This window comes from Triturus cristatus, chromosome 11 (assembly GCF_964204655.1).
Source record: "Triturus cristatus chromosome 11, aTriCri1.1, whole genome shotgun sequence".
In the NCBI taxonomy this organism is placed as follows: domain Eukaryota; kingdom Metazoa; phylum Chordata; class Amphibia; order Caudata; family Salamandridae; genus Triturus; species Triturus cristatus.
The window spans coordinates 620,956,542-620,966,894 of NC_140594.1; positions in this window are offsets into that span (position 1 = coordinate 620,956,542).

Here is a 10,353-nt window from a genome sequence, read left to right on the forward strand (position 1 = left end):
ATAAATATAATAATAAAAAACAAAGGCCGGCCCCAGGGGATGGAGTCACTGGGGCCATAAGTGGCCTGAGGAGGGGGGCAACGCAGCCCCCCTCCTGAAGAATAAAAAAAAAAAAAAAAAAAAAAGGCCATGCACTGGGGGTTGGGGTCCCCGGGGCCGATTAAGGCCTCGGGAGAGGGGCCACGCGGCCCCCTTCCAAATTTTTTTTTCCCCTACAAAACAAATTAGGGGCAGGCCCTGGGGGATGGGGTCCCCAGGGCCAATAAATTAGAAAAAGAAGGGGGGCCACACAGCTCCCCTTCTTAAAAAAATAAAAAATAAAAGACCGGCATCGCACCAGAGGCCACGCCCCCTCCTTGCAGCACTTTGCAAACACGCCCCCTGGCGAGTTGTGAGTTGGGGAATTAATTCCCCTTCAATACTGAGGGTCCCCGAGGGCCAACTAGCCCAACAGGTACCTCCAGTATGCGCCAGGGAGCTGCGTTGCAGACAGGTGTTCTGAGGTCACGCCCCTTTTTACACCTCTCTGCAACGCAGCTCTGTGGCGCTTACTGGAGGTACCTAGTGGGCTAGTTTGACCCTAGGGACCCTTAGGATTCAAGGGGACTTAATGTCTCAACTTATAACGGCCACAGGGCGAGTTTACACAGTGAAGGGAGGGGACTGGGCCTGAGGTGACGTGTGCAAACACGCCCTGTAGCGCGTTTTAAGTTGGGGAGAAAATTCCCTTTCAATCCTGAGGGACCCTGGGGGCCAAATAGCCCACCGGGTGCTTCTAGTAAGCGCCACTGCGCTGCGTTGCAGAGAGGTGGTGCAGGCCGCGCCCCTTTTTACACCTCTCTGCAATGGCGTTTACTGGACATACCTAGTGGGCTATTATGCCCCTAGGGCCCTCAGGATTCAAGGGGACTTAATCTCCCAACTTAAAACGGCCACAGAGCGTGTATACACAGTGGGGAAGGGAGGGGACGGGGCCTGAGGTGACGTGTGCAAACACGCCCTGTGGCGCGTTTTAAGAGGTAGTTTCAATCCCCCTGCCCTATTATATACTAGGGGCTTACAGGGGAGGTCATGCTAATCACAGTGGGACCCCAACGCATAGTGTTCCCTAGTGTATGTAGGTGTTTTCACTGTATTCTAAGTGTCCTGTTACACAATGCCACTCATCCATAGTTACTCACACACAGTCACTCATGCTAATAAAGAATCAAACATCCATTTACTTGCATATACAGTTATACACACACCACCACACTTACTTCTACAGAAACGTACACATACTTAGTCTTTTAAACAATCACTTATAGAAACACATACTTATTCATACAGGAACTCTTCCAATCTCTCACTCTCACATATACTCACTTATATACACCAATAGTCACATATACTAGTTTAAAACATACGTAGTTACTCATAAAGACACTATTGAGACAGTCATTCACTCACTAACAGACCCATACACACACTCATCCACCAATACAGTCCTGCACACATGCTGTCTTCAACACATTCAAACAGTGAGTCACTCATTCATGCATCTATGCACTACGTAATACCCCGCACCGAACCATACAGACACTTAGACACTCATACTGATACTCAAAAAAACAACTTATAACCTATATAGACACTCATGTAGCTACTCACCAACCCATGCAGCCACTTATACACAAAGTGAGAGACGGATACAGATATTTACATATTTAAACACTACTCACTAAGCCAGGTATTCACTAAGATACACTTAATCAGTCAGTTGTACAATCATTTTTTCAAAAAAAATCATCCATTTAGACATTTATATACCCATTTATTCTTCCATCGACCTTGAGCTATACATATATAAAACATATTTAATTTTCAGAAAAACACACATTCACTGGATGATGTCATCAGTGATGTCATCAGTGATGTCAATGGAGATGTCATCAGTGATGTCATGAGTGATGTCACTGACCATGTCATGAGTGATGTAATATGTGACGTCATCAGCAGTGCATTGCGGGCGCGCGAGTTATAGTTAGCTGAACTAACTATGGTTTTGTACGAGTGAAAAGTCCAGCTAACTATAACGCCCCTGAAACCTATGATTTTTTCAGTGAATATATATATATATATATCAAACAAAAGTTTTGCCCAGGTAAAAAAAAACCACAGCGAAAGGTTTGTTACTTCATTTTATTTTGCAGGTTGCACAAACAAGCAGCTCCCTTCTTCCATCATTTTCAATCGCCATACGCGTTTCAGACGCAACATCGTCCTTGGTCACTGGCAGGTAGCGAGAGTCACAGAGGTCGTTTGGGAACCTATTAAATAATACGCCCAGCCATGCCCCAGTGGGTGTGTGCAGTGTTGCATTCTGGTCCTCATGGTTCCCACAATCAAACCACAGTGAGTGCCTCCATGTGCTGTCGACTCATTAACAGTTTATTGCCCTTGTGGGTTGTGCAAGTGCAAAAAATTATTGTGGTGCCCATATCTCGACCTGCAAAAGCAGGCTTTCACTCCTCTCTGGACCAGTTGTCTTGTGCCACAGGTCCTCCTTCAAGCAGCAGGGCATCTTCGCGGTTAGGTGTACCGCTACACATCAAACAAAAGTTTTGCCCAGGTGAAGACGCCGCATAATTTTACATGTATTTCTTTTTGGTGGCAAACACTCTCAAATCCCCCCTTTTTTAAATTACCCTTACCATCCTATACCACTACCCTCCCCAAAATGGACCCTCCCGCCTATTATCACTATACACCCCTGAACACAAAAATTCCCCTTTTCACCCTTTACCACTCCCTAAACCCTAAAATTATCCTTACCATTACCCACCCGTAAACCTTAAAATTACCCACTACCCAGCCCTAACCATTAAATTGACCCATATATATATTCCATTGTTACTAAAATCCTCCAATAGGAATGCATGATGGTGGACATTTGAAAGCTGTATTCACAATGATGTCATTTGTACTACCTGGCAAGGAATGAAAACGGCTAACGCCGAAACGCGTCTCTTAATGCCAATAAAAGAAGAAATGTCGATCCTGTGAGTGCTCCGTGTGGTCCTTTTTGGAAGTGTTCTATGATGTATTTGCGAGTCCACCCTAGCGCTACCGATTTAGCACCCACCCTGAGTTTGGCAAGTGTGGTGGAAACTGTGGAATGAATCTTACGAGTCTTGCCTGAACCACCACATTTCATCTAAGCTGGTATGACTCTCACGACTAATTTCAGCAATTATTTAATTGCGGGTTATGAGGCCATTTGACTGATTCCCTGAGATGTTTTTGAGCTGATTTGCAATAGTGGCTGTGACGAGGGACGCCATTACAGAGAAACAACAATTTAAGCGCAATTACACGTTTTTTATCTGGGGGACAGTGAGCAACCCATATAGGGTATGAATTATGACAGAGGACTTTGACATTTTTGTTGGAATGGCAAAACAATATTTACTTCTCTGGTTTTCAATGGCCTATTCAAGGCTGGATGGACTGATTATTGGAATTATGTGAATATGAAATATTGTAACAGAGATTTCCATTTGGATTCATGTACATATAACTACTCCAGCATGGCTGCCAAAAAATGAGACATGTGACCAATGAAGGCAGTCCTCTCTCCATTGTTACTAAAATCCTCTAATAGGAATCTATGATGGTGGACATTTAAACGCTGTATTCACAATGAAGTCATTTGTACTACTTGGTAAGGATTGAAAAAGGCTAACGCCAAAACGTATCTCTTAATGCCAATAAAAGAAGGAACGGTGGTCCCATTAGTTCTCCGTGTGGTCCTTTATGGACGCGTTATATATATATATATATAACTAAAATGCACACAAAAGAAAGAAAGAAGCAAAGAACTCTGGGTAGTTCTCAAGTTTAGGTGGAAAGCAGCTCCAGTATAGAGCACTCTCAACACCAGCAACATTATAAATTTGCTCACTTCAAATGTCTGCTTTTCTATCAAAGTCTTTAAGGGAGGATTAGCTCAGTGCCATCCAAACCGAGATACAAAGGGACAAAGTATTTTGCCATTTCTACAGTAAAGCCTTTAAGCATAGGATTAGCACTGTGCTATCCATGCCGAGCTGTAAAATGGCCAAAGCCGTGTACCACTCCAAGCACAGTATTACAGCTTTGAATTGGTAAAATACCATCCAAGCCAACCTGAAATTAAAATAAAAGCAACCCGACACGTATTTTGCTCTCATTAGAGCTCTTCAGAGAGGTATAGCTTAGTCCAGATACAAAGGAGCACCCAGTATAAGTCAAAACAAAACCCTTTCAGGCATAGAGTGACACGTAAATTATGCAAAAATATATATGTAAGTCTTTATTGTTTGATCCATAAAAATCATTACAATCTTTAAAACATGGACATCGGTAATCACAGTATTTCATAATATCGGTTAAAAAGAAATTGATAAGAATAGATAAATAAATTAAAAAAGCCCACAAAAATTTAATCAATTTCAACAAACATGATACTTCTATTGAGAATAATTTAGGGATAACATGCCGCACTAAAACATTGATACCACATAAACCAGTCTAAAAATAACATTTCTGTTGTCAATGATCATCAATTCCGTGGGCATTTCAGTGACCGATAAAATATCTCCATATTTGCACACAATCATTGTGTTATTCCATTTTCCTAAATTCAAATCTTTAAAGTGACTGCGTGCTTATTTCACCGTACTGTGCCACAGTATTAACATTCATTTTTTATAAAAATTTACTGATGTCCATTGCAGTTAGTGTAGAATTTTTAAGATGCTTCTGAGCAACAAAGTGTCTACGTGCAGTGTCTCGATGCTGACCCAAGCTATAAACATTAAGTTTCTGAGGGCGGAAAGAGATCAATAGAGTGATTTCGTATCTTCCAGTCGTTCCTACTCTCCATGTAATTCCAACTTTAATTTTTAACTGCTATAAAGATAAACTTAACAAATTGTCTTATTAGATGGATTGAATTCCCGGAAAGGCATAAGATTACTGCTTGATGACATGTTCTCACCGCTTGCTCAATATGGGTGGTTTCAACAAGATTTACCTTGCCTGTAGTAGATAGGGGCAAATACACATAATATGTGTTAACGTTTCATTGGGAAGGCCACAGAGGCTACAGTTTGGCATTAGCCAAGTCCGTATCTATCTCGGGGTTCCATCCTTTGTCGGATATTGACCAAATCTTACTTTAAGAATTTATCCCTAATAGATGTCTGTAGATAGGAAAGTAAAGAGGGTTAAGGGTCCTTTTTATTAAAAGAATTAATCATCGACCAAGCATGCTTTTTATCTGAAATAGCCTCCCTATCCAGCATCAGGGATAAAAAGGTTTGTTGATCCATTTAAAAGATGTTTGAAGATGGTTTTATTTCTATCCCAGTGATCAAAAGGCTGGAGGTTAAGTGTTTAGACTCTCAGTTAAATAAAACCTCCACCCACATGCATAGTCAGATTTTATAAGTTCTTGCCAACACAGGTTTTACAAGACTGCCAGGATCAGATAAAAATAAGTATAAGCTTTGTAGGAAGGCTGATTGTGCTACTAGGGATTGGCTGGAAATGACAAACTACAATCTGATATTTTCATGTCCAATATGTTTCGGAATCCTAAAAGTGGAATTAAAAACCTTAATTTGTAAGTTATCCTAAATTTTAGAATCTTTGCCTCGCAAGATTACAGACTCGTAGGCTAAGGCGGGAATCACCAACTTGGCCTTTATGAATTTAACTAAGTGCTCATGGCTAGAACATAAGAGTTTGTCTCGCAAGGTTCTAAAAGCAAATCAAAGGGATCTAGCTTTGGCCTTTAAATTGGTAAAATGATGATTAAAGGATACCCTATCATCAAATGTGATTCCTAAATATTTGTAGAATTTAACTGTTTCAATTACTAGCCCATTAGCTTTCCATACTTGCCTACAGGGTTTGGCTATCCCTATTGCCATAATTTTCGGGTGTTTTAATATTCATTTGTAAGCCATTTGCTAAAATGTAGTTGTTAAATGAGTCTATTAGCCACTGTAAGCCTATGGACGTATGACTAAGGAATACTGTGTCATCGGCATACTGCAATATATTCAGACCTGATAGATTTGGTGAATGGGTATCAACATTCTGCAAAAAAAGGGGTAAATCTGCCTTACAAAGATTTAAAAGACATGAAGCTAACCTGCAACCTTGCTCCAAACCACTAGATGTTTTAAAACAACGAGTAGTGTAGCTGCCATCACCCAGTTTCACTTTGACCTATTGTGGCAGGGTAGGAGAATAAGCAGGGAGACTAAATGGGGTTAGAGAAGGTTTTATTGGTCCTAATACACGCTTCCGGTAAGTTAACGGTCTGTAGTATGGTAGAGGCGGTTCTGTGGCCTTCTCTGGTGAGACACGGTCCCTCGGCGAGGTCCACCCCCTCCGTTTCCACTCCAGCGCGATGCAGTCAGGTATTTTGGATGCGCGGTGGTAAAGCGTGTAAAGAAAAGAATAAAGGAGCTCAGTATGAGTGTGGTGCACAATAACTGATACGTGATGAGGAAGGGGAAGTGAGGAGTCACACGGTGCACGTCACTTCTAATTAAGTGAGGACTGGTGCTCAGGGTAGGGATACTGGGAAACCGGGGACCCGACAACTAAGTATGAGGTCTTCCCCTTTTACCCACCCAGCCCGTAATACGCTTGCGTACCTGCGAGAGCCACGCTCCTCTGGGAGCATGGCTGGGTGACACACGGGAACGTTGGCCTCCTGGCTCCTAGGGATTCGGCGAGCGCTCTGCCACTGCCTCTCCTCCGGTTTCCTTCTGCTTCGGACTGTTCTCTATGCTCCCGGCTGCTCCGACTCCTCCAGTGTTCAGACACAACGCTATCTGCCTTGTTCCTGGATTTGAAGGCCAAGCCCCCTCTTCGCCATCACTTGGGGCGTGGTTTAGAGGAGAAGTCTCCCCAGTTAAAGAAACAGTGTCCTTTTCCTTCCTCTTCGTAGAGTGGCTGTATATCCGGGTCAGTTCAGTCATCCTGCTGCCGAGAAAAGAGAGGGGAAATGGAGTTGGTCACATAACCCCAGTCATCAAGTGAGTCCGCCCTGCTCTCGCTCTGACCCCCCTTGTCACACCTATGTATTTGAATATAACAAAACAATCATGTCCAATGATTTTTTTTTTAGTATGCCCCATGCTGCCAGCTTTTTCCAAAGTAGATTGCGAGGAACAAAGTCAAATGCAGCATTGAAGTCTACAAAGCAAATGTATCATTTTAGTTTTTTTGTTTTCTCCACTATCAGCATGAGGGATATTAACTTTGCGATTGTTGACTGGCCTCTTCTCAATCCGTTTCAGAAAATCAGTATTATCTTTAGTGAGTTGACCCACTTTTCCAGGTCTTTGAGTACGCATTTCGCAAATCTTTTCCCCTCCACATTGGTTAGGTAAATAAGGCGATATTTGGCAGGCTTGTCGGGTGGACCACTCTTGTAAATGGGTTGGATAATACTCCCTTGCCAGGAGTCAGGAATTACTTTGAGCATGACCGCATCTTTAAACAAAGGTGTTAGGATTCTAGCCCACGGATCTGTTTTGGCCTTAAACACATAATTGGGAACACCTTTTTAGTCTCTTCCTCTTGTATAGACTCCAATAGAAGTAGATATTCATTGTGGGGGTTTTCCTAGTGGTTTTTTTCTTCTTATCCCCTGGGAATTCTAGAGTTTTTGTTGAACCATATTTTCAGTATTAAATCGAATTGGCCGCACACTGCTCGTCACACCAGCAAGTAGCCCCAAGGAACTCTGGTAGATGTAGTGGCGACGGCGAGTACCCCTATGCCACAGTGTTAGAAAAGAAGTATGTGTCGCATTAGCCATCCCTGGACATGTGTTTCGAGGTAGTTGCCTCTCGTCAGCAGGTCAGTGTAAAGGGGTGCCGCGTGGACTGCCAAAGTGTAATTAAAACAGGTAGAGTACCTTTTGATTCAAATATTTTCAGTATTAATTGCCGGTGACTCCCCATACACTTTATAGAGGGAGGTATCCCAGATTGATTCGGAGATGTTACCGCTATCTGCTTGCCTGCAACCATGCTCTAGCTCATTAATTGTTCCCTAAAAGGCTTTTAAATTGTTAGTTTTGCCAGCGTAGTGCAGCTTTACCCATATTTCTTCATGGTCGGCCCTTTTTGCCTTCCAGATCTCATTCTTGTATGTTCTTCTCAAGTTTGCCAACACTCACATTTTAAGATCTTTATAAACACAGTTTAGTTGCTTATATAGCGCCCTTGTTGCTTTATTAAGGGCATTCTTTTGAATGTACAATTTGTGCGAATACCACCTACTGTTTTTTGGCCTAATTGGGTTGCACCTGGCAGTTGTTTTAGGGGGAAAGATGTCTGTTAATGAAGAGCATATGCAAGGCGAGATTTCCACCATTGATTTTCCAGATTGGAAATCTCTGAGTGCCGATTCTATTGTGGTTTCCGCAAAAACCAGGATCTCAGATTGGTTGTCTGGATGCCATATCACTCTTCTTAAGTTAAAGGCAGTCAGCAATTGGTCTAGGTTTCTTGACTTTGGCTGGTATTCAGCTGTTAGGGCCAATTATATTATTTAAGGATTGAGGTCCCGCTCCACTCGTGCTGCGACATGATACCCCTCAATTCCAGATGTTAATCGCTTAGAGACGAAGGTGTAGTCGATTATGGAATTTTGCCTGGAGTTTATAAAAGTTGGCAAATCTATTTTATTGAACTGGTGGTCTTCTTGTAACACAATGAGTTCATATTTTCGAAGATAACAGCAAAGAACAATTGTTACTTACCTGTAAACAGGTGGTTCTCCAGTATTGGTGTCTTTCATAGATTCACATGCTTGAATATTCCCCGTCGTCGGAGTGGGAGTCCCACGGTAAATAATATAGCAATATATACAGCCATAATATATATATATATATACATATACATAAGTAATCATATAAAACAGAGATATAAGTAAGTAATAACATCAAGAATGTCCCTATATGAAATTTCCATAGAGATACATGGAAAGAGAAAAAAGACATTCGTAGTCTATCTCTGTCATTATGTTAGTCCGAACTCCGGCCAATCAGGCGCCAGCTCCTCTCTAGAACCTTCTCCTCAGAGCTCCTCACCTCAGATTTTCGTAGCACCATAGTGACTCAGAGTGTATGAGGAGAAGAGAGCCTCTGAAGGGAGGAGGGAGGGTCGCATGTGAATCTATGAAAGACACCAATACTGGAGAACCACCTGTTTACAGGTAAGTAACAATTGTTCTTCTCCAGTATTGGGGTGTCTTTCATAGATTCACATGCTTGAATATAGAATAGCTAGCTAGCAGTAACAATATCATTGTTTCCATGATCACACAGCTTCGAAATTGTAATGACAATCAATCTTCTTATGCATATGACAGTACTGAATAACTGTAACAGTATAAATGCATCATTATGTCAATTATAAATGGAAACAATATGGAGGAGGGAAGGAAGAGGCTCATCTTATTTAAAAGATTGCGAAGCACTGCCTGCCCAACTGCAGTATCCTCCTCGTTTAAAGTTGTCAAGCAATAGTGTCTTGTAAACGTGTGTCTGCTCGACCACGTAGCTGCTCTGCAGCTCTGATGCAAAGGCACTCCAGCAAATAAAGCAGTTGAGGAAGACATTGCTCTGGTGGAGTGAGCCCTCACTGGTGACTGCAATGGCTTGTTTGCCTTTTGATAGCAGAAGACGATGGCAGCTGAAACTTAACGTGCAATAGTTGGTTTCGTCACTGGACGACCTTTGTGAAAGCGTCCATAAACTATGAATAGTTGATCAATCCTTCGTAAAGCAGCCGTTCTGCTGATGTAGAATGTTAAACCTAGTTTCACATCCAGGGAATGTAATCTCTGCTCCGTAGGAGTTTGCGGATAGCAAAGAAAGTTCTTAAAATCACTGGTTCGTTAATATGACAGTCTGAAGGCACCTTCAGCAAGAAATTTGGATCTGTACGCAATACTACAGAATCTGGTTTGAACTGTAGGAAAAAGGTGGATTTATTGTAAATGCATGAATGTCACGGACGCGACGTGAAGACGTAGCGCCCGAAGAAAAGCCACCTTCCATGTTAGATACTACAACTCAACCTTGTGAATCGGTTCGTACGGTGGTCTCATTAGTTGAGCCAATACGATGTTCAGATGCCACAATGGAGGAGATTAGCAAAATAACCCCTAGACGAATTGATGGATAATCCGTGAAGAAACAAAAGGGAAGTTGAACAATCCTGACGGAAACGGAAAATTGCCGCCAGAAAAAACCCCTAAAGGTTGCATGAGAGAACCCGGAGTTAGCTAAATGCAAGA